This window comes from Spermophilus citellus (assembly GCF_964194105.1).
Source record: "Spermophilus citellus genome assembly, chromosome: 1".
In the NCBI taxonomy this organism is placed as follows: Eukaryota; Metazoa; Chordata; class Mammalia; order Rodentia; family Sciuridae; genus Spermophilus; species Spermophilus citellus.
In genome coordinates this window covers 90,226,212-90,248,323 of record NC_138182.1, presented here as the reverse complement: position 1 = coordinate 90,248,323, position 22,112 = coordinate 90,226,212, and the positions used below count along the sequence as shown (strand labels likewise).

At 34.6% G+C, this 22,112-nt stretch overlaps 1 pseudogene across 1 annotated transcript in view; it reads right to left on the bottom strand.

Annotated features, from left to right (window-relative positions):
* The window catches only part of LOC308643510 (heterogeneous nuclear ribonucleoprotein H3-like), a 108,169-nt pseudogene that overhangs the window by 4,063 nt on the left and 81,994 nt on the right, over window positions 1-22,112 (bottom strand). Inside the window, exon 2 of the transcript in view lies at window positions 11,960-12,024. The product of the transcript in view is annotated as a heterogeneous nuclear ribonucleoprotein H3-like (transcript). The remainder of the gene's footprint in view (window positions 1-11,959; window positions 12,025-22,112) is intronic.

Here is a 22,112-nt window from a genome sequence, read left to right as displayed (position 1 = left end):
CAGGGGTCTAATTATTAACTTGAATGATGTCCAGAGTGGATGCTGTGGTTTCCCAGATTCCTGTTGCAGTGGCTATGAGAATCTCTCTGTATTCTCTGCCTCTTTATGCATGCATGTATGCTTTGACAGGCATCATGGGAATCACCAAAGCAGCAGATGGTCTATGCACAGCTCCCTCAAGCATGAAACAAAATTTCTGTACTTGTCATCAGAACCTTAAGTTGCACACTGTTCTATCTGATTGTTTTCATTTTCTGGATTTGCTATAGGGATTCAAATGAAAACTGTTTGTACAAAATAATTAATAGAATAAGATGAATTAAAAGGGCAAATATTTAGGTTGAAACCAAATCTTATGTAGAAAGTCAGTAACACTGTTTCTTTGCTTGTAAGTGATGTTATTTCCCCATGACTTCTGATAATATTAGGCAGTGCTTGGGGTGTACATTTTTATTCAACCAAATAAATACACCAGATAAATAAGTTTTTTTTTTCTCCCAATAGAATAATACAACAAACTATAAGTAAACACACTAGGGCCACCCCACTCACAAAAAAATAATATAGCACACTAAATATTTACATTCTAAGTTAAACTTCATATGATTTGTGAAGATAACAACAAAAAGTTAAAACTTATAGTTTAAAATACAGCATGTTAAAATGACATTTTACCTACTTATCATAGAAATTTGTTAGGAGTATTTGTGTTGCACACAAATTTGTCAATTTTATTTATAGCCACATATTGAGATAGTGAAAAAATAGCTTTGTGGACTTTGGAAGAGCTTGCTAATTAAAGCCAACTGCCACACAGATTTGAAAGAAAATTTTATAAACCTACTGAACTTAAATAGAGAGTTAATTTGGATTTTCTACTTTGCATTCAATTTCTAGCCTTTAACTTCTCACTTTCCCAAGATATTTTGAAATGGTATAGAGAAATTAGAAACTTGACTCCAGCAAAGAAATTGTTTCCAAGGAAAAAAGAAAATTGTGAAGAAAATGTTTCAGAAATGAGAGTAAGAGTACGTAATGGGGATGGGAGACCTGATCCTGTGAGTTCTCATCACTACTTGAAGTCTAATCGCATCCTGAGTAGCCCTTATCTAAGGGCAAGTCTACACTCCAGCAAAAGACTTGGTCATCTGAGCTGGCATATTTTCACTAGCATAGGAAACCACTGCAGTATAACACATGGTTTTATGAGTCTTCTTTGGGTCCCTCATATGACTAGGACTTGTTCAAACTTTTTAAATTTCACAAGGGAAGTGATGAGAGACAAATTTTTCTGTTTAAATGATCCTTTAAGTTTCATGGATAGAGTTTTGCCTACTAATAAGGATAGTTCATATAAAATTAGACAAATGGTCATGAGGTCATTGTATAGTATGAATACCTAAGGGGATATTATTGTCAGAGAAGCATAGTGAGTTTAAACTCCAAACCTCGAGTTTTGTGTTCTGATAAAAGAAAATTTAGTCAGTCATTGAAAGTCAAGCAAGAGATCTTTATTTTAAGTGAAAATTAACCTTACTTGAGCAAAGTAGTCTTAAGGAGAGAACATTCTCAATACAGAGAATGGGCCGTCTCTGAGCAGAGAATGACAAATGGAACAGTGCCATTTCCAAATTTATTACTGTTTGATGTTTGCCCTGAGGACTGGGGACCACCTTCTGCACTCTTTGCCAATCAGGTGTTCAACTCCTCCTTCACATCAGGCAGTTGAGTTTTTGACTCTAATTTGTTCTCTCTGGAACTGGCATGGCAGCCATCTTATTCAGGGGAGCTTCATCTACAAGTCAATCCTATGTTAATATGGGTACTAGGGTCAGCAACAAGTCAGAGGTTACCTTTCTGTGCCTGCAATATGAAGGAAATCTTCCTTCCCAAGCAGGCATTGTAAATGGACCCTGTCAAAAGTTAGTCCCTTTAATCCTGCTCTTTTGACATATTTCTCCAATTAGCTCCCTTTGCTTTGGTTTATTTTCTACAAATTAACTGACACCATTTACTTTTTCATCCACTTTGAAAGTAGTTTAAAGAAGACTCTAAAGTAATTTAAAGAACACATGTGGCCTTCCCTGCTCATAATTAGCTATTACCTAACATTGTGATTCTGATCTTAAAATGCCCCCAAAAGCTCATGTGTTGAAGGCTTGGTTCCCAGCTGATGGTGCTATTGTAATGAAAATGTTAGGAGGTAGGGCCTAGTTGAAGGAAATAGGCCTCTGAGGCATGTCCTTGCAGAGTATATCTTGTTTCTGGACCCTTTCTTTCTCTCCTTCCCTCCCTCCCTCCCTCCCTCCCTTCCTTCCTTCCTTCCTTCCTTCCTTCCTTCCTTCCTTCCTTCCTTCCTTCCTTCCTTTTTCTTTTCTTTTCTCTCTCTCTCTCTCTCTCTCTCTCTCTCTCTCTCTCTCTCTCTCTCTCTCTCTCTCTCTCTCTCATCCTCTCTTCCTGGCTGCCATGAGGTGAACAGATTTGTTCTACTATGTCCCCCCAGCCATCATATTCTGCCTCACCTCAGGCCCAGAAACAATGGAGCCAAGAGGCCAAGTACTGAAACACTTGAAATCTTGAATCAGAATATCTATTTCCTTTCTTAAATTGATTTAGATTCCCCCCCCCCCGCAGGAAGGGAAAGCTGACTAAGATAGGAGAGATGGAAATACAATTCTTTATTTTTTATTAATCTAGTCATTCGACTTTACCACTTTTTAAATATTTTCTTCTTTGTTCATTTCTGACTATATTTAGTAAGAGTTGAATTAGATATTGATTGTCTAGGTCTGTAGTGTTCAATATAGTATCCTATATCTGAGTGTTTTAATTTTTATTACTTAAATATAATTTTTGATTTCTCAGTGACACTGGTTGTATTTCAGGTACACAATATCTACAAGTCCTTAGTGGCTGACATATTGGACAAAATGGACATTTCCTGCATCATATTAAGTTCTTTCAGACAATACTGATATAGATGTCAAATATGAGGATTAATTTTCTTCACAAAGAAAGTCTACATAAGCCCTTATTTAATATTCCTACTTATTACAGAAGTTTCTGAATGTAATTCTTTTTAGCTGGGTATGGTGATACATGCCTGTAATCCCAGATATGTGGAATGCTAAGGCAGAAGAATTACAAATTTGAGGCCAGCCTCAGCAACTTATCAAAACCCTGACTCAAAGTAAAAAATAAAAAGGACTGGGATGTGGCTCAGTGGTAGAGCACTACTGGGTTCAATCCTCAGTACTGAAAATATGAAGAAACCAAATCAAAACAAAACAAAGCAAAATGATACTAACATTAGTTTTTAGGCATTAGTACTTAGAATTTTAAAAATATTCCAATGTTCACCCAGTTAATTTAAATGAGTAAGCTTTTTTGCCTTATACAAAATTTTACACTTTTGCTGTAATATCATCATCTACTTAGAAATAGAACCCTTGTCTTGAAATAGAGCTAGTACTTGTAGGATGACAAAATGATTTGTTCTCTAAAGTAATTCAAAGGAAAGATGCCTTAAAGGCAGAATAGCTAGGAAACATTTTAGCTGTTAATCTCTTCTCTCTTGTTCCTCCTCTTCCTAAAAAATTTCCTTTACAATTAGATGTCTTTTCCTATGAGTCTCTTGTAGGCAGCCTATTGTTGGGTCTTTTTTTTTTTTTAAATCCAATCTGCCAGTCTAAATCTTTTGATTGGTGAGTTTAGGACATTAATATTCACGGTTATTATTGAGACATGATTTGTATTCCCAACCATTTTGTTTATTTTTGGTATTTAACTTGACTTGGTTTATCCTTTGATTAGTTTGTCCTTTAGTGTACTACCTCCCTCTGCTCATTTTCATTTCTGTTTTTCATTTCCTCTTCTTGGAATATTTTGCAGAGGATGTTCTGTAGTGCAGGCTTTCTAGCTTTAAATTCTTTTAACTTTTGTTCATCATGGAAAATTTTTATTTCATCGTCAAATCTAAAGCTTAATTTTGCTGGATATAAGATTCTTGGTTGGCATACATTTTCTTTCAGAGCTTGGTATATGTTGTTCCATGATCTCCTGGGTTTGAGGGTCTGGATTAAAAAATCTGCTGAGATAGGAATTGGTCTCCCCCTATATATGATCTGATTCTTCTCTCTTATGGTTTTTAAGATTCTATCCTTATTCTGTATGCTAGACATTTTCATTACAATGTGCCTTGGTGTAGATCTGTTGTAATGTTGTACATTTAGTGTCCTATAAGCCTCTTGTATTTGATTTTCCAATTCTTTCTTCATGTTTGGGAAATTTTCTGCTATTATATCATTGAAGAGATTGTGCATTCCTTTGGTTTGAAAATCTGTGCCTTCCTCTATCCCAATAACTCTTAGGTTTGGTCTTTTGATGTTGTCCCATAATTCTCAGATGTTCCGATCATGATTTCTAACCATCTTTACTGTGTGAGCAACTTTATTTTCCAGATTGAATACTTTGTGTTCATCATCTAATGTTCTGTCTTCTAAGTGATCTAGTCTGTTGGTAATGCTTTCTGTTGAGTTTTTTATTTGGTTTCTTGTTTCCTTCATTTAAAGGATTTCTGATTTTTTTCCAGAATCTCTCTCTTTCTTGAAGTAATCTTTTTGCTACCTATATTTGCTTCCTTTTCTTTTTGTTGGTGTGATCAATGGATACTTGTATTTGCTCCCTTATCTCTTTATTGGTGTGATCTTATATCTTTTAACTCTGTCACTTCTTCATTTTCCCATGTTACATTTTTTATTCTTTTCAATTTTTCCCCATAAGTTCTTGTTTCTTCTTTGCTTCCACAGTTTTTAAACTTTTATCTGTGCCTTTGAGCATGAACACACTTTCATAAAGTCTTTGCTGGATGCTTCCATGTAGTGAAATCTCTTCTGGAGTACATACTTATTTTGATGTTAATGTTTGATTGCTTCTTCCCTTGTTAGCATGAGACATTTTCATGTTTTTTTTTAAACCAATGTGGCAACCAATTGAAAAATCTTATTTTATAATCTGTCTGCAGCTTATCTCTAAGAATGAAGAGTGTTTTTAATGCTTATAGTCATATGATTTAGTTTTGTTATTTTGTTGTTGTTTTTTCTATAGATTTCTGTCTGTTGGAGTCACACTTAGCAGATTGGGAACAGTTTTGATTTGCCTTCCTTAAAGACAATGCTGGCCAAATCCTGAGCCTTCCCAGCTTTTGACATCAGTCCATGAGCCTGATTTCACTGTATATCTCTCTTGTCATTGCCCTTTTGTATTCCACAGATGCACACACAGGCTGCTTCAGCTCCAGTAGGCAGTTAAGAATTATTTTGTTTATGGAAAACAAACAAACAAAAAAATTGGTCTTATATTTGAGTAGAGGTACAGCACTTTAGCTTTATGCTTTTATATTTCATTGATCAATGTTTTTGCTTTTATAGTGGATGTAGGTGCCTTAAAGAATGAACTCACTGCTGTCTAGACTGCAATTTGCCTGTCTGATATTTTTTATTTTTATTTTTAAATTTTAAATGATCTGAGTCCTTGTCTCTCTGCTGTTGGTGGCAACACCTTCTGTTCCCCTCTGTGCTGTAGTGCAGAGATTTAAGTAAGCTTGAGTGCTTGGGTGACAGTTCTCTGTTGAATTACTGTGAGTTCATGAGACTGTAAGTCCCTGTGCTAGTGTGGGACCCCAAAGTAGAGGTACCATACAGAATTCAGGTTGCTTTCCTATCTCAACTGCAAGCCTATGACAAATTGAAGCTTTCTATAGTTAAGATTGCCAGCATCTATGCTGATGGGTTTGCTGGAACTCTTCTGTTCACACTTTTCCCTTCAAAGGGCAGTTTTCTGCTCTTCTTGCTGGGGAGCCAGAGGTGACAGGTGTTTCCTTGCTCTTTCAATGCTGTCATCCCGGGACTGTGAGTCTTACAAGGGTCAACAGTTCTCCCTTGCTGCATTCCAGCATTCTCCCATGTTCACTTTATGGAGGAGGAGGAATTGAGTGCTGGGTACCTCTATTCAGCCATCTCAAATTCCTCGCTGACATCTTTTCAACTCAGAGAATTGCATTTAAAATACTAGTCTCTTTTTATACATTTATTATTATTTATTTATTCTAATTTGTTATACACAATGGCAGAATTCAATTATATTACACATATAGAGCACATTTTTTCAAGTCACTGATTGTATACAAAGTATTTTCACACCATTCATATCTTAATACATGTACTTAGGGTAATGATGTCTAATTCATTCCACCATCATTCTTCCTCCTTGCCCCCTCTCTTCCCCTCCCTCTCATTTGCCCTATCTAAAGTTCCTCCATTCCTCCCATGCTCTCCCTCCATTGCAATTGTGACTCAGCATTCTCATATCAAAGGAGACATTCGTCCTTTGTATTTAGGGGATTGGTTAACTTTACTTAGCATTATATTCTCCAACTCCATCCATTTACCTGCAAATGCCATAATTTTATTTTAATGCTGAGTAATGTTCCTTTGTGTATATATCAAATTTTCTCTATCCATTCATCCACTGAAGGGTATTTTCATTGGTTCTACAATTTAGCTATTGTGAATTGTGCTGCTATAAACATCGATATGGCTGTGTCTCTGTAGTATGCTGTTTTTAATTCCTTTAGGTATAGACTGAGGAGTGGGATAGTTGGTCAAATGGTGGTTTCATTCCAAGTTTTCCAAGGAATCTCCATACTGCTTTTCATATTGGCTGCACCAATTTGCAGTCCCACCAGCAATGTATGAGTGTGCCTTTTTTCCCCACATCCTTGCCAACTCTTATTGTTGCTTGTATTCTTGATAGCTGCCATTCTGACTGGAGTAAGATGAAATATTAGAGTAGTTTTGATTTGCATTTCTCTAATTGCTAGATATTTTGAATATTTTTTCATATGTTTGTTGATTGATTGTATATCCTCTTCTGAGAAGTGTCTGTTCAGTTAGTTGGCCTATTTATTGATTGGGTTATTGTGTGTGTGTGTGTGTGTGTGTGTGTGTGTGTGTGTGTCTTGGTGTTCAGGTTTTTGAGTGTCTTATATATCCTAGAGAGTAGTCCTTTTTCTGATGTGCTTGTGTTAACAATTTCCTCCCATTCTGTAGGTTCTCTATTCACCTCACTGATGTTTCTTTTGCTGAGGAAAAGTAGTCTCAAAGTACTACATTTAAAAGTGTTATCAAGTGTCAGTGATAACATGCTCAGAAAGAGGAACTGTCCCATTTCACTTCTAAATTAAGCCATGAAGGCAGTGCCCCATGAAGATGTGGTGGCAGTGAGTGTAGTGAGTGGAAGTTTGAGATCTACACAGGAGTCAGGCCGTAAAGTTCATGAGCTTCTTCCTATAAACACTGGAAACTTTGTAAAAGAATTTAAGTTAAGAATTGATATAGTTAAACTTTTTGTTTGCTCATTATTTGGGGTTCTTTTTTTGGGGGGAGGGTTAAAAATATTTTTTAGTTGTAATTAGACACAATACCTTTTTATTTTATTTTATTTATTTATTTTCATGTGGTGCTGAGGATTGAACCCAGGGCCTTGAACATGCTAGGCAGGCACTCTACTGCTGAGCCACAACCCCAACCCCTGCTCATTGTTTTTTTTTTTTAATTGAGCCTCACATACAATGAACTATGCTCTACAGTTCCTCACACATTATCACTACTCGTCCATAAAATGTTCCTCTTCAATTCCTTCTAATCTTCACTCCTTATACCATTCTTTGCACCCCCTTAAGAAATTGTTCTTTTGTGTTTATATTACTTTGTTTGTATGTGTTCTCATAAAATTTTAAAAAATTAAGCCACTGAAGACAGTTCAAAAGGATTGATATACTTTAGATCTATACTCTGGATATTGGGAAAACCACAGTAAGGACATCTCCAAATTACATCAGTTAATACTGCATTCATTACTAGAAGTGCATATTCCAGCAATTCATAATTTTGTTTTTGACATTTTCTTTTACACACACAAAACTTTCCATTATAGTTAGTTTTAAATTATCTTGAGAGTTAGGAGTTGGAAATTTGTGTTTTTCTCTGATCTTTTATCTAACAATGACAAACAGGAAGTTTTTAAAATACTTTTGAGACTGAACCATTAATTTTATGAGATAAGAAAGACTTTAAATATCATCTAGTTCAACTTTATATTTACAGATGAACAAAGTTGTGCCTGCAAAAATTAAGAGATTTGCATAAATTCACATAGCTAATGAGTAGCAGACACTTATCTTGTTTCCATGACTAAATTTGAAGTTCCTTAATTGTATAAAGTATTATAAATCTTTGTATCACACATAAAATGTTCCAAAAAATACTTACTCATACAATTTTTTGAATAGTTACTCTTAAGAGTTATGAGCTCAGCAAATTAAAAAAAAAGAAATATGTTACTCTGTTACTCTTATTTGTTTTATTACCACTATTACTAACATTAACTATATTCATTTGCAAAGCATTGTGTGCTTTATTAAGAGAAAATTTATAGACATGTTTTTTCATTACATCTTCATGTGTTTATTATTTTTACAAATAACTCAATTTTCTATCTCTAAGGGTATTGCTATCTTAACTTAGTCATTTTGCTTTGGATATTGAGAAATCCAAGTGTACTTTCACTATTAGCAGTAATAATGTAACAAATACTCAATTTGTCCTCCCACCACATAAAGTAGAAAACTGAGCAAAATATACAAAATAATGTTTTTAAACACTGGACAACAGGCAGCATATGGTAATAATTCCTGATAGAAAACAAATAAGAAATGTACCTTAAAATTGTCCTCAATTTTGTATTTCTTGAGTGGTTTCCAGATCATAGAGTGGAGAAAGGAATCAAAACTGTGTGTTGGTCTCCCTGATTAAACAGACAGAATGAAATTTGAAAATATGAAAGTGGTTTGGAATTTATTGGTAGAGGATCAAAAATATGGTAGCTGCATAGAGAAATTCTGGAGATATATAGAAGGGTCCTCTTTAGTATTTTTATGGTTGCTAATCTCTAAATTTCTTAGAGAAAAATCATTGAGCCAGGTAGAACCTATTTAAATAGTAGGTTGAACAATTTCCAAAACTCATACAAGACTGGAAATAAAGTTGCTACTAGCCAGAGATGACCTTGAGGTATGTACTGTGTAGTCTTCTGAAGGTTATCACTTTGGTGGCAGAAATAAATTGGCCCTAGGCAAACAAAAAAACCCCTTCTCTAAAATATGAAATAAAATGTGAAATATAAGGAACATGGTAACAATCTGACTATGGTGTTTGGGTGTGAAATCTTTTGGAGGAGATTAGGATTAGTAAAGTCATAGGATAGAGCCCCCATGAGTGAAGACTATAAAAAGAACAGAAGGGATATGGACATAGACAAATTTACACATGCACCCTCCCTGTCACTTGCCAAGTGATGCCCTGTGCCAACCTGGGATTCCACGAGCAAAGAAACCATCATGGGATGTGGCCTCTTGACCTTACACTTCAGAAGCAAAATCCAAAATAAATATTTTTCTTGTAATTTACACAGTCTATGGTATTATTGTTTATTAACAACAGGAAATAGACTAAGATAGACTAAGATAATAGCATAGATAATTTCAATAAAAATTATAATGCAAAAAAACTGTAATGTTCCTAATGTCAAGCCTCAGATTTTTCCCTGTTTTAAAAATAAGTTAGTCTGCTGTGGTTTCATCCATGTTAGTAGAGACACAATATTCCTGGGTTAGAGACAAAGGGCTTTATTACTCATATCACAGCAGTCTGTATAGAACATTTAATTCATACCACTTGCCTTGTCCTCACTCCTCCCAACTACCACTGGAAAAGATGTGGAAGTGAGACCAAGTGGGTGCCACACACATGATGGATTTGTGTCAGTGCTGAGGAATCCAGGGCTTAGGAAACTCTCAATTTTATAAGTCATGACTAGCAAATCTGCTCAATCTTTTTTTTAAATCATGCATGTATACAAGGTAGTAATGTCTGTCTCTTTCTACCATCCTTCCCAATGCCACAACCACAACCTTCCCCTCTCTCCCTTCTACACCAACCAAAGTTTCTTCATCCTTCCCTATTCCCCCACCCATTATGGATCAGCATCCGTTTATCAGAGAAAACATTTGGCTTTTGTTTTTTGGGGGATTGGCTTATTTCACTTAGCATGATATTCTCAGTTCTATCCATTTACAAGAAAATGCTATAATTTCATTCTTCTTTGAGGCTGAATAATATTCAATTTTGTATATGTGCCACATTTTCTCTATCTGTTCATCTGTTGAAGGGTGTCTAGGTTGGTTCTTTAGTTTAGCAATTGTGAATTGAGCTGCTATAAACATTGTCCAATATTTTTATCAAAGGGAAACTTTATTATAATATTTAGGAAAAAATGTGCCCTCTTTCTTGGGTGGAGATAATAACTCTGTCTTTCTAAATTCTTTGCTATAGAACCATCCATAAAACAAAATCTGACCAAAAAAATATAGAAATGCTATGAATTATACCTCAACATTCAAAACCTAACAGATAGGAAAAATCTATATCTAATATATAGATTCTTCTGTGTTTATATATTTATCTTCTGCACACATATATAATTTCTTTAAATTTATTTGCTTTACTGTATAAAAAAGTATTCAGTAAATGTGATGCAAATTAATTTTTTACATAAAAGTACAACATAAGAAAGTTGCTATTAATGTTCCAATTTTGGCTTAGAGGCTAAGATACAGCATAAACGGATTCTATTAACAGTAGCATCTAATTCTTGTTCTAGTGGAAATTTGGAAATGTTAACATGTTACATGGCTGGTAAGACTGACATTAGGTTTTATTATCTTTTTTGGCAGTAATTGGGGGGGGGGCAGTACCCGGGATTGAACTCAGGGGCACCCGACCACTGATCCACATCCACAGCCCTATTTTGTAATTTTTTATTTAGACACTGGGTCACATTGAGTTGCCTAGAGCTTTGTTTTTGCTGAGGTTGGCTTTGAATCCTTGTGCCTCACCTCCCCAGCCACTGGGAATACTGTGCCAGGAGCAAGACTGACATTAGTTTTAATTTCCGAATAACCAAATACAGATTTAAAACTTGCTATAAATAGATGCCAATCAAACTAATCTTACATATAATTTAAATATTTGCACTATGAGGATTATCTAAAAATAATTATAACAGAAATTTGGCAAAATTATATTGAATCTATCATACTAATAAAAATGAGGTTTTTCTTTTTCTTTTTTTTTTTTTTTTTTTGGTACCAGGTATTTAACTCAGGGGTGCTTAACCATAGAGCTATATCCTTAGCCCCTTTTTATTTTTTATTTTGAAACTGGGTCTTGCCAAGTTGCTTAGATCCTCACTAAGTTGCTGATGCTGGCTTTAAACTTGTGATTCTCCTGTCTCAGTCTCCTGTACCGCTGGGATGACAGGTGTATGGCACCTTGCTAAAATGAGGTTTTTACATGAAAGTAAAAAAAAAAAAAACCTCTTAAGTCTGTATTTGCATAATAAAAGCTAATAGATCATAAAATGAAACAAATTTCATATCATTTCCTATAGCTCATGTAATATTTCACATTTCTTGTGTTAAATGAGTGTAGTAGTGAGCCTTTTATCACTATAAAACTATGTAAGCTAGTCTCACTTTATTGAGAAGAGGATTATTTAGCTTAGAGTTTTAGAAGCTCCAGGGCATGGCATGTGCACCATCTCAGTTCTGGAGAGGAACCTCTGCACTGTGCATCTTCATTGCCAATGGCAATGGTGGGAACATGGGCAGGAAGAGGTTATATCTCAATACAAGAAGCCAGAGAGTGGGGTGGGACCAAGTTCAGGCTTTTCTAAGAACCCTCTGTTGAGAACTACTAAGGAATAGCAGAAGAACTACATTAACTCCCTCCTCCCAAAGGCATCTTTTCATTTCACCTAAGGACCTCCCAGTACGCCTTACCTGTTACAGGTCGCATACCATCTCTCAGTACTGCTCCCTGAGGACCAAGCCTCCAAAATACGAACCTTTGCGGGTATACATTCAAATCATATCCAAATCATAGCACATAGCTTTAAAAGCATCTAGTTTATATAGATGCAAACCACACTCAGTCAAGTATGAAACAAGTTTCAAAGAATTGAAAATAATAATTGTTATTATTAATAAAAATAGCAATGTTATTTTTATTAGTATCAAATTTGTGCTTGAACTTTTTATACACATTGTTTCTCATTTAATATTCATAGAACATATGCAAGGATATAACCTCCTTTTAACAGATGGCGAAACAAATTCAAAAAGGTATTATGACTTGTTCCAGATTTATGAATTGCTGACACCAAGATTTGGCCCCATGTTGGTGTGATTTTAACAACCATGCTTTTTCTTCTATGCCAAACTGTCTTCCTGTCTTTTAATAGAGAGTTTAGAGTGGGGGTTATCAAACTATGGCCTGTGGGGTTCAACCTAATGCATCACCAGTTTTTGTAAGCCTATGTTACATTATCCATGACTGCTTTTGAGCAATTGTGCCAGAGTTGTTAGTGGCAAAGTTGAGTAATTGTGACAGATATAGCTTGCCATGCCAACAATATTTAGTATCTACCCTTTATAGAATAGGCTTGATAACCTCTCTTTTGGAATAATTAATTACCTAAGTCTAAGGATACACAATAAAGTAAATATGGAACTGTAAAATAAGGATGGAAGTGAATCAAACTTTCTTCATTATTCCTTGGAGTATGAAATTCACAGGAAGTTATTTGGAGGGAAAAATGCATGAATATCTTACTGGAGATTTATGTATAGACAGTTGAACCCTAGAGAATTGAGTAGCAATTCTCCTTATGAAAAGGGAAAATAATCCTGAGCAGGAGAAGTCTATGGAAACGCATACTGGTAATGAAATGCATGATCTGCTAAGCAAAATTATGAGTCTATGTGCCAAATGATATGGAACGAAGTCACTAGGTACTTGATAGGTGAGAATGAAATGTTGACGTATGGTAGTGGGGAAACAGTATTTTAGCTACTTGATAAGGTTGGGTATAAATAGCAGTGATTTTGATTTTGATATTAACTCAGCATTTGTTTTGAATAGAAATATTTTAGTAAAGGATAAGTGCTAATGGATTTTTAAAGATAACAGTGACTAAAAAGTCTTTTGATGGTGTCCTTAGAAACTGAATTATTTTATCAAGAGGAAAGAAAAATCTCTGAGATAGTATAAAAATATATTTGATGCTTAAATACTCCTCAGATGGCGTGTGTCTTACCTGAACGGCAAAACATCTGTTCTAACCTTAAATTTTCATGAGCTTGTAAAGTCTAGTTTAAAAGGTTTAGTATTGTTCCTGCTGCTCCCCAGAGTAATGGGAAATCTAGAGGGATAATGTGAACCTTACCATTTTATCTTATAGTAAGGGAACTTAAATCCAAATTAATTAAAGTGGCACATCAAATCAGAAAGTAATTATGTGATATGTCACAGCTATGTTCTTCCAGTTCTCTACCAAAGCAAAATTAAATAAAGATATTGGAATTCTAATTACCTAGACCAGTGAAAGAAAGAAGAGTTTCAAAATCATAAAATAGCATGAATGTTTTATTCTAGCAATTCTTATTTTTCTTTCTTGACATATTTTCAGTGAATTAAGAAGTCACTGCCAGTTTTATTTGTCAAGTATTTATTCATTACTTCTTTTACTTACACAAAAAGGACCAAAAAATGATGGAGACTATTTAAGAAGGAATAGTTATAAACCATACATCACTGAAGAGATTTTAACCCTTTCCAATTATCCTCTATCCTTTCGATTCCCTCCCAGATGTTTTATTCATTCTGCTGAAAAGAAAACTTTTTTTTTTCTTTTTGTACCAGGGGTTGAACCAGGAGTGCTTAAACACTGGGTCACATCCCCAACCTGTTTTCAATTTTGAAACAGTGTCTCAAATTGCTCAAGGCATCACTAACTTTCTGAGGCTGGCTTTAAACTTGCAATCCTCCTGTCTCAGTCTCTCAAGCTCCTTACAACAATATTTCTTTATAAAATAAAGAGGTAGAGGATAATTGATGAAGAAATGTGGAGGATAGCTGCTTAGCTGGAGGTAGAAATCAAGACCATTTTAGGCAAAGAGGAGTTGAAAAGAGATTAGAGTAGCTGTATTCTTGAATGAGTTTTTGGGGAATAGTTGCAATATTCAAATTTATTTTATGAATTTCCCTGTGTTTGCAGTGTTATTCTCAAGACATTGTAGTGCTTTGGGGGAGAATTTTCAGTTATTTTACCACTTAGTGAGTTACCCTTTTGTACCAACAACAAAAAATAAGTACTGAATCACTGTCTACATTGATAAGTTCTAAGAAGACTCAGTACTATGATAGCATAATTTAAACGCTGTGAAAGGTACCATTTTGAGGAAACATTATTAGTTAACCCTCTGAAGGTTAAGTGGGAATAATTCAAGTGAAAATTTGGTTGTGGGCAGAACACATTATTGGTGTCTTTAGAAAGAGCAGTTTGGATGTATTGACCTCTCAGTCAGATGCAGAGTGAATGCAGATGGAAGGTGGGCTTAGGAGATAGAGTAGTATAATGGAAAACTTCCTCCCAATGAATTTGACTTGAAAATAATGAGACAATGAATAGCATATGGAAATGAATGTGAGATTTGAGGGAAAGATTTTCCCCTTAATATGAGAAATGCCAGAGAAAGCTCATAGACATGACATTATAGAAAGGAAGGTATAATCAACAGATCTAAGACTCTGAGAAGAGTGAAAATTAGGTGTATAATACTTTAGGAGTGTTAGCCTTTTAGAAGAAGGGAAACCCCAACCCTGACATCAGTTATAACAAAAGAGAAGAAAGAGGATTGGTGAAGGTTCAGTTAAATGCATAGTTTGGCACTGAGACAAGGTGAATTCTTGTCTGCAGGCTTCAAGATTCTTGTAGTGTGCAACTGAGGTCATCTGCTGAACAAGAGACAAAAAGATGACAGGGATGAGAGCTTTGATTAGCATGGCAAATATGTTGAAAAAGTCATTGGTAGTAATTTACAAGCCATATTCAAAACTGAGTAAAATTGATGGGCAGTTTTGACTACTTAATTAATACTAATAATCATGAATATATTATAATGAAACCAACTTCTGTAATTTTATCTAGTAACTTCAATTGTTAGGATGAAAGCTCAAAGGAAACCATTCACTTTTGGCTTGTCAGGTCTGAAGGATATAAAGAGGAAGATGGAAACTTCCTTTTTACAAAATGATTTTTATGATCATCTCCGAAATTTAAGCAGGATAAGAAGAGAGGCAAGGACACATTGAGGCTTATGGTGGAGGGGTCAGTGTGACATTCTTAATGGTAAGAATTGGGAAACTTGCTTCAGTAAGCCAGAAATATGGAAAAGAGTATTCAGAGAGGAGAATGTTGAATTGATGATTTGGAGATGATGCTGACATTTTGGGCCACATTGTGGAAAATAGAGGAATAAATAAGCATTAAAGCTGAGGTTCTAGACATTAAAAACATTTAATAATACAACAGTCACTAATATGGCATTATGTAAAAATGTGAATATGTAACAGATGTGATTCTGCAATCTGTATTTGGGGTGAAAATGGGAGTTCAAAACACAATTTGAGTCAAATGTATGAAAGATGATATATCATGAACTATGTAATGCTTTAAATAATCAATAAAAAAAAATTAAAAAAAAAAAGTTGAAGAGGAGCATAAGTGCCTCTTCTGCTGTGAAGAAATCTAGGCCTTCTGTATTTTGTTTTTACCCACTGGTTCAATTTCTGAAACAGTGTCATAACATACACATCTTACTTTGTAATTATTCATACAAACAATGACAATGAAATTATAATGCACTGCAAACCTGTAATGATGCACGTTCTGTGAAAGGTAACGTAGAACATCAGACATTGTGTGCATGGTGACCATTCTGCATTGGGTAATGGAAAAGTCTTTTCTTCTTAAAGCATATGCCACATGCATTCATTTATCATTTTGTGTTTATTTTATTCAAACCATTTCATTGCATATTTCAACTCCTCTATTCTTTGTGTTGTTCATGACAACAAGTGATGTTTGAGCTGTGATTCAAGGAAGACAAATCTTATCTTTGATGAAAGTAGAAGAGTGAAGATGTTTCATGTGTTCTTTGAAACATGAGTATTGTGAAGCTAGCTCATATTTTAAATTATTTATTAGGAATTTAGCAATATTAGAGCATTATAAATAACAGATCTTCCTTCATGTATGTAAATCCCTACATTTTACATATGAGGGCAAAATATCAAGTGGTTTGCATTTATAATTCATCATTTAGTGGCTGACATAGACTTCAACTCTTTCCATGATCCGTGCTACTAATGTATTCCTATTAGGTGATAAATGGTCACGTGAGATGACATACAGTTCTGGACCAGCTTTTAATTTTGGATTTTTAAAAATTGGGCACTGCCACAGTTTGCATGTGTAATGAACCCCTTCATAATCCTGAAATTAGAACTTAGGAAAAAACTCATTCCTCCAAGCATTCATAGCTCTTTAAATATGAGAATCACCTTTTCTGATGAGTGAAGATTTTTGCTCTAGTATGTCTAGCATTCTTATTGAACCAAAATGGCTAAAATGTAACAGCAGACCCAAATTATTACCATTCTCTGAAGAGAAAAAAAAGAAGCACCATTATTCTTTAGGTACTTTCTAGTATTACAATAATTATGCTAAATTTTTCCCATTATATGATCTTCATTTCATTCTTTTACAGACATACAAACACTATAGAGACATAATGAGTCAGTTATCTTTATCTAAATTCATCAAACTTACTAAAAATTAGGAATTGAGATATGAGCCCAAGTTATGAAATTCCAAATTAAAGGGATTTTCTTCTACTTCATTTGACTATGGATCTATATCTATATCTATATTATATCTATCCACATACACATACATATGTGTATGTGTATACACTGACCTAAGTATACACACACACATTAGCCTACCTATTTTACCAAAGTATTGTTGAGTATGAACAATACAAAAAAGTTACTTAAATGAATTTGTCATGGGCAGATTTAAGTTAAATGCAAAATTTTTATGATGACTTGGAAAGTTATATTTGTGGACACCTGTTTCCCATATTTCAAGTGAAATTTGGTGGTAATATAGAATGTAGTCTCTTCACTTGGTATCGACATGCTTTTTTAAAAAGCAGCTGCACAGGAATTCTCATTCAAGCAGAAAGATAATACCAGAGTTCCAAACTTGAAGCCGAATAGCCAAAGGAAGGTAGGCAGGCATGCTTTCAGGACTGAATGAATATTATGAGGAAACAAAACAGGAATGATGACAGTATCTGGGAATGTACTGTCCAGCATCATAATTACTTTGGGGGTATTATGAAGTAAAGTGGATTCACGGATTCCAAGATAACTAAGATGAATGACTCTATGCTTAACTTGGCAGCAAGTAGCCACAGTGAAATACCTGGCATTACAAAGAATGGAGAGAGAACTACATGATGTTGTACAACATTTTTAAAAGCATATCTTAAATAAGAAAGATACCTAAATTGCAGTTTCTAAAATCTTGCATTCTTTATCTAACTAAATACATCTTTTTAAAGATTTTGTGTAATGTGTTTCAAACCAAACTTTTGAAACTTCTTAACACCTATGTTGTTAAGATCTTAATTCTGCAAATATTTTATGTTTTTTGCTTTCTCTTATTTTTTAAATATATGTATATATTTTGTTAGTTGTACATGGACACAATACCATTATTTTATTTACTTGTTTATTTATTTTTTATTTATATGTGGTGCTGAGGATTGAACTCAGTGCCTCACACATGCTAGGCAAGTACACTGACTTATAACCCTAGCCCCCTTTCTCTTATTTTTTTCTATGTACACTTCCCCTTTATCTTTGTGGGGTTTATTTGTCATAATTCATGGTCTAATTTAAAAATTTATCTTCTATATAGTATTTGATTCATCTTTAACTGGAAGTCTCCCTTTTCTAAACTTCTGTAGGACCTTGTTTTTTCTCCATTACATATTTAGTGAGTCCTTTGGTAAATTTCCATTGAGGAACTTCTTACAAGAATTGTAAGTAAATTTGCTCTTTGAACATTAGGCTTTAAAATCAATGCCTAAGAAATCAGAACAGAGATAAAAGGGAAACCAAAGGAGTACAAATGATTCTCAGTTCTGAAAGACCTGATCATAGTCTTTTGGACATAGTAACATTAAAAGAAATGAGTGAAACAATCACATTTGAGTTGAATGCAATGATGAAGAGAAATCTTAAAAAAAAAACTATGACAGTGACATTCAAAGAAAGTTTGAAGAGAGAAAGCCTTAAAAATGAGGTACACATGCACAGTGGAATATTATTCAGTCATAGAATGGATGAAATCTTGTCATTAGCAACAACATGGATGGAACTGGGTCATTGTATTAAGAAAAATAATCCAGGTTCAGAAAAAGAAGTACCACATGCTTGCTTTCTCTCTCACTTGTGAAAAACCAAATGTCAGTCTCACAGAAGAAAGGAATAGAATAATGGTCACTAGAGACTTGAAAGTATAGGAGTTTAGAACAAAGTTAGATGAGAAACACCAAAACACAGGAGGAGTTAGTTCTGGTTTTCTACAGCATAGTAGAGTAACTCTTAGTTCCAAAAACTTATGATGTATTTTTTAAAAAAGTAGAATAGAAGAGTATGAAAACACCAAACATATAAAAATGATGAGTGTTTGAGAAGATGGTAATGTTCATTACCTTGATTTAATAATTACAATTGTATACATGTATCAAATTATCACACTTTACCCCATAAAGAACTGCAAATATTGAATTTCAATAAAAAATTTATAAAAGGAAGAAGAAGGCTTAGGCTAAACATTTGTATATTTTAACAAGAAAGCAAAAAAGGCGATAGTGGAAAAAAAGCTATGTAGGTGTAATATTTCTATATCTTGCTGGAATTAAGTATGCATCTGAATCTGGTTCTACTAAATTAAAGTGCTAAGTTGTAGAACAACCATGTAGTAAAACTGGTAACTGAAAACTGTGCTGAAAATATTATTAAATAAATTTAAATTATGCATCAGAAAATATTTACTTAATGCAAAACAAAGCAAAAAAGAAGAAATAGAAGAATAAAAGACATGAGATACATATAAAGAAAAATAAAATGTTAGACAAATATTGAATCATAAAACAAAATGAAGTGCTGATACTACAACAAGGATAAAAGCTGAAACATTATGTTAAGTGTTGTGATGGTCTTGAATGGTGTAAAATAAACTTCTAACAAAATGAAGGTGATGCGTATGAAAATCAAAGATTGAGTCAGATTTACTCATTTTCATCCTTACCCTTCATGTTAAGTGAAAGAAGCCAGTCCCAAAGATCACATATTATTTGATCCCATTTATATGACCCTACAGTTTAGATCTGTAATGTTCTCCAAAGGCTTTTAAAGGGTCATTTCCCATCTTGGTGTTATTGGGAGGTAGTATAAAGTTTAAAGGGTAGATCCTGGAATGGAAAGTTTCAAGTCCCTGGGAGTGTGCCCAGGGGATTGTGGGAATTCAGTCTCTTGATTCCCTGACTAAGGAAAATAGACCTACTCTGCTACGTGTGATCCTGCCATGATGTACTGTGGTGCCACCGGCCCAAAACAATAGGATCAACTGGTTATAAATCTCCACAACCATGAGCTAAAACAAACAAACCTTCCCCCTTTTCAAACTGATTTATCTCAAGTAGTAATGGAAAGCTAACTAAAATATATGAAATATCCAGAAGAAGCAATACTACAAAGAAAGAAAATGAGTGGCTTCTTAAAGCTTGTCCTGAAGCAGGGAGATTGAAATGAGAGCTAACCAGTATGGTTTCATTTTGAAGTTATGAAAATGTTCTAAAATTGACTGTGGTGATGGTTGCACACATCTGTAATTATGACAGAAATCATTGAATTGTGCACTTTAAATGGTTTAATCATCTCTATGCTAAATAGTTATGTAAACTAAATCTCATTAAAACTTTAATAAAAAGAATGTATTATCTCACTTGAGTGGTGAGGATGATTAGATATTTATAATATATTCCCAAAAATCATTTGTTGAGAGCTGCTTCTAGTGGTGGTAAATTCCCAGGCATGTCAAACATTGTTCTTTCATGGTTTCAAGAGAAAAACCCTGCAGATGCAGAGATGGAGACACTTCAAATTTAAATTTCTTTAGACCATGCTAATTATGGTAAGGTTTGAAGTAAGGGGCCTCTGAAAATATCCACTACATATAACCACTGGTTCTACTCAGATCCACTCAGATTTGTCACATATACATGTATATACATAATTTAATTTTTTTTCAATGCTGAGGATAGAACCCAGGGTCCAACGCATGCTAGGCCAGCAATCTACCACTATGTTACACTTTCAGTCCTACATTTTACATTAAGTTTGCTATATCTTGTGACTGTGTCTTTGTGATGGCACCTGCTTACATTTTATTTAAAAAAATAACAAACAAAAAAGAGCCAAGAAAACATACCTTAAACCTGGAGGGTTACTGATCTGCTGCAGTTGGTACTGAGGTTGCAACAAATTATTAACTTTCTTTAATACTTGATCTAGATTCCTCAAACTCTTCTCTAGATTTGCTCCTTTGAGCAACACAACTCTTATCTTATGTCTAAGCTCTCAGTTAAATTTCTTCTCAGGTTGCAGTGTTTGCAAAAAACTATCTAGAGTTAATACAGGTTGAGAGAAAAACAAACGCACCCTAATGAACTTCTTGAATCCAGTCAGTATCATTACTGTCCTTTTTTTATGTAATACTAAGCTACCTGCTACATATTGAAGGACCCCTTGGTACGCCATTGTCTGTTAACCATGACCAAATATTCATGATTTTGTTGGACACCATTTATCCTTCTAGATTGGCTTTCCTTCACAGTAATTGTAACCATCATGTTTCTGACAGTTGTCTGCCTCTGAACAACCTTATTCCAGAAACTTACGCATTCTAAAGTCATTCGGTTCTAACATAGTGTTCATTTATTCCTGTTGCTATAAAAATATCATAAACTGTGTAATTTATAAATAGCAGAAATGTATTTCTCACAGTTCTGGAGTATGGGAAGTCCAAGATGAAGGTATCAGCAGATTGGATGTCTGGTGAGGGTGTGCTGTAATTTTCCAAATGATGCCCTTGTGCCACTACATCACGTGTAGGGATGCATACTGTGTCCTTGATGGCAGTAAGGAAAATGCAAAAAGAAGTTGATTCAGTCCCTCAAGCCCTTTTGTAAGGATATTAACCCATCCAAGAAGGAGAGTTCCTCATGGACTAATGCCCTCCCAAAGGCCCACCTCTTTATATCATCACCTTGTGGTTTTAGTGACACTTCATTTCTATCATAACATTCTCTCCTACTGACAACCACAAGCTGCAAAGAACTGTCACACTGGGCTTCTTTTACATGTGAGTGATACCCTCACTAACTCATTTCTTAAGTTTATTCTAGAATGCCTACCTCCCTGACTCCTTCTCCAATACCTCACAAGGCAGTTATGGCATTTCTACTTCATTTATTTTGGGCTGTGACTATTTTTATAAACTCAAAGTAGTTGGAAAGTAGTAGAGGCAGTTCTCATCTACTCTTTACCTTGCTTTTCCTTAAATAATCAGCATTAAAACTGTGAAAGGGACATTGGTGGAATGCATTAAGTAAAACCGTTAACCTATTTCAGATAATATGAGTATTTTTGTGTACTCATTCAGCAGCATACTTTTCATGTTTTGAGGAGCTGTTCCAGTGGTGTATTAGTCCTGACTGTAGCTGTCCTCATCTGGACATTAAATCCTATGTCATAAGAGAGTGCTCCTATAGCAGGAAATCATTTCTTACCCAGTCCTCTATTGACCTAGTCCATCACTCTTGAGTTATAAATCTTGGATGATTTTGCTGCAGCTTTTTGGCAAATGACTTCTTTTCTCCTGAAACTAGGGTAGCCCTTTCTCTGTTGAAAATTACTTGATCCTGGGCACTGGCCTAAAAACCATGAAGGCTA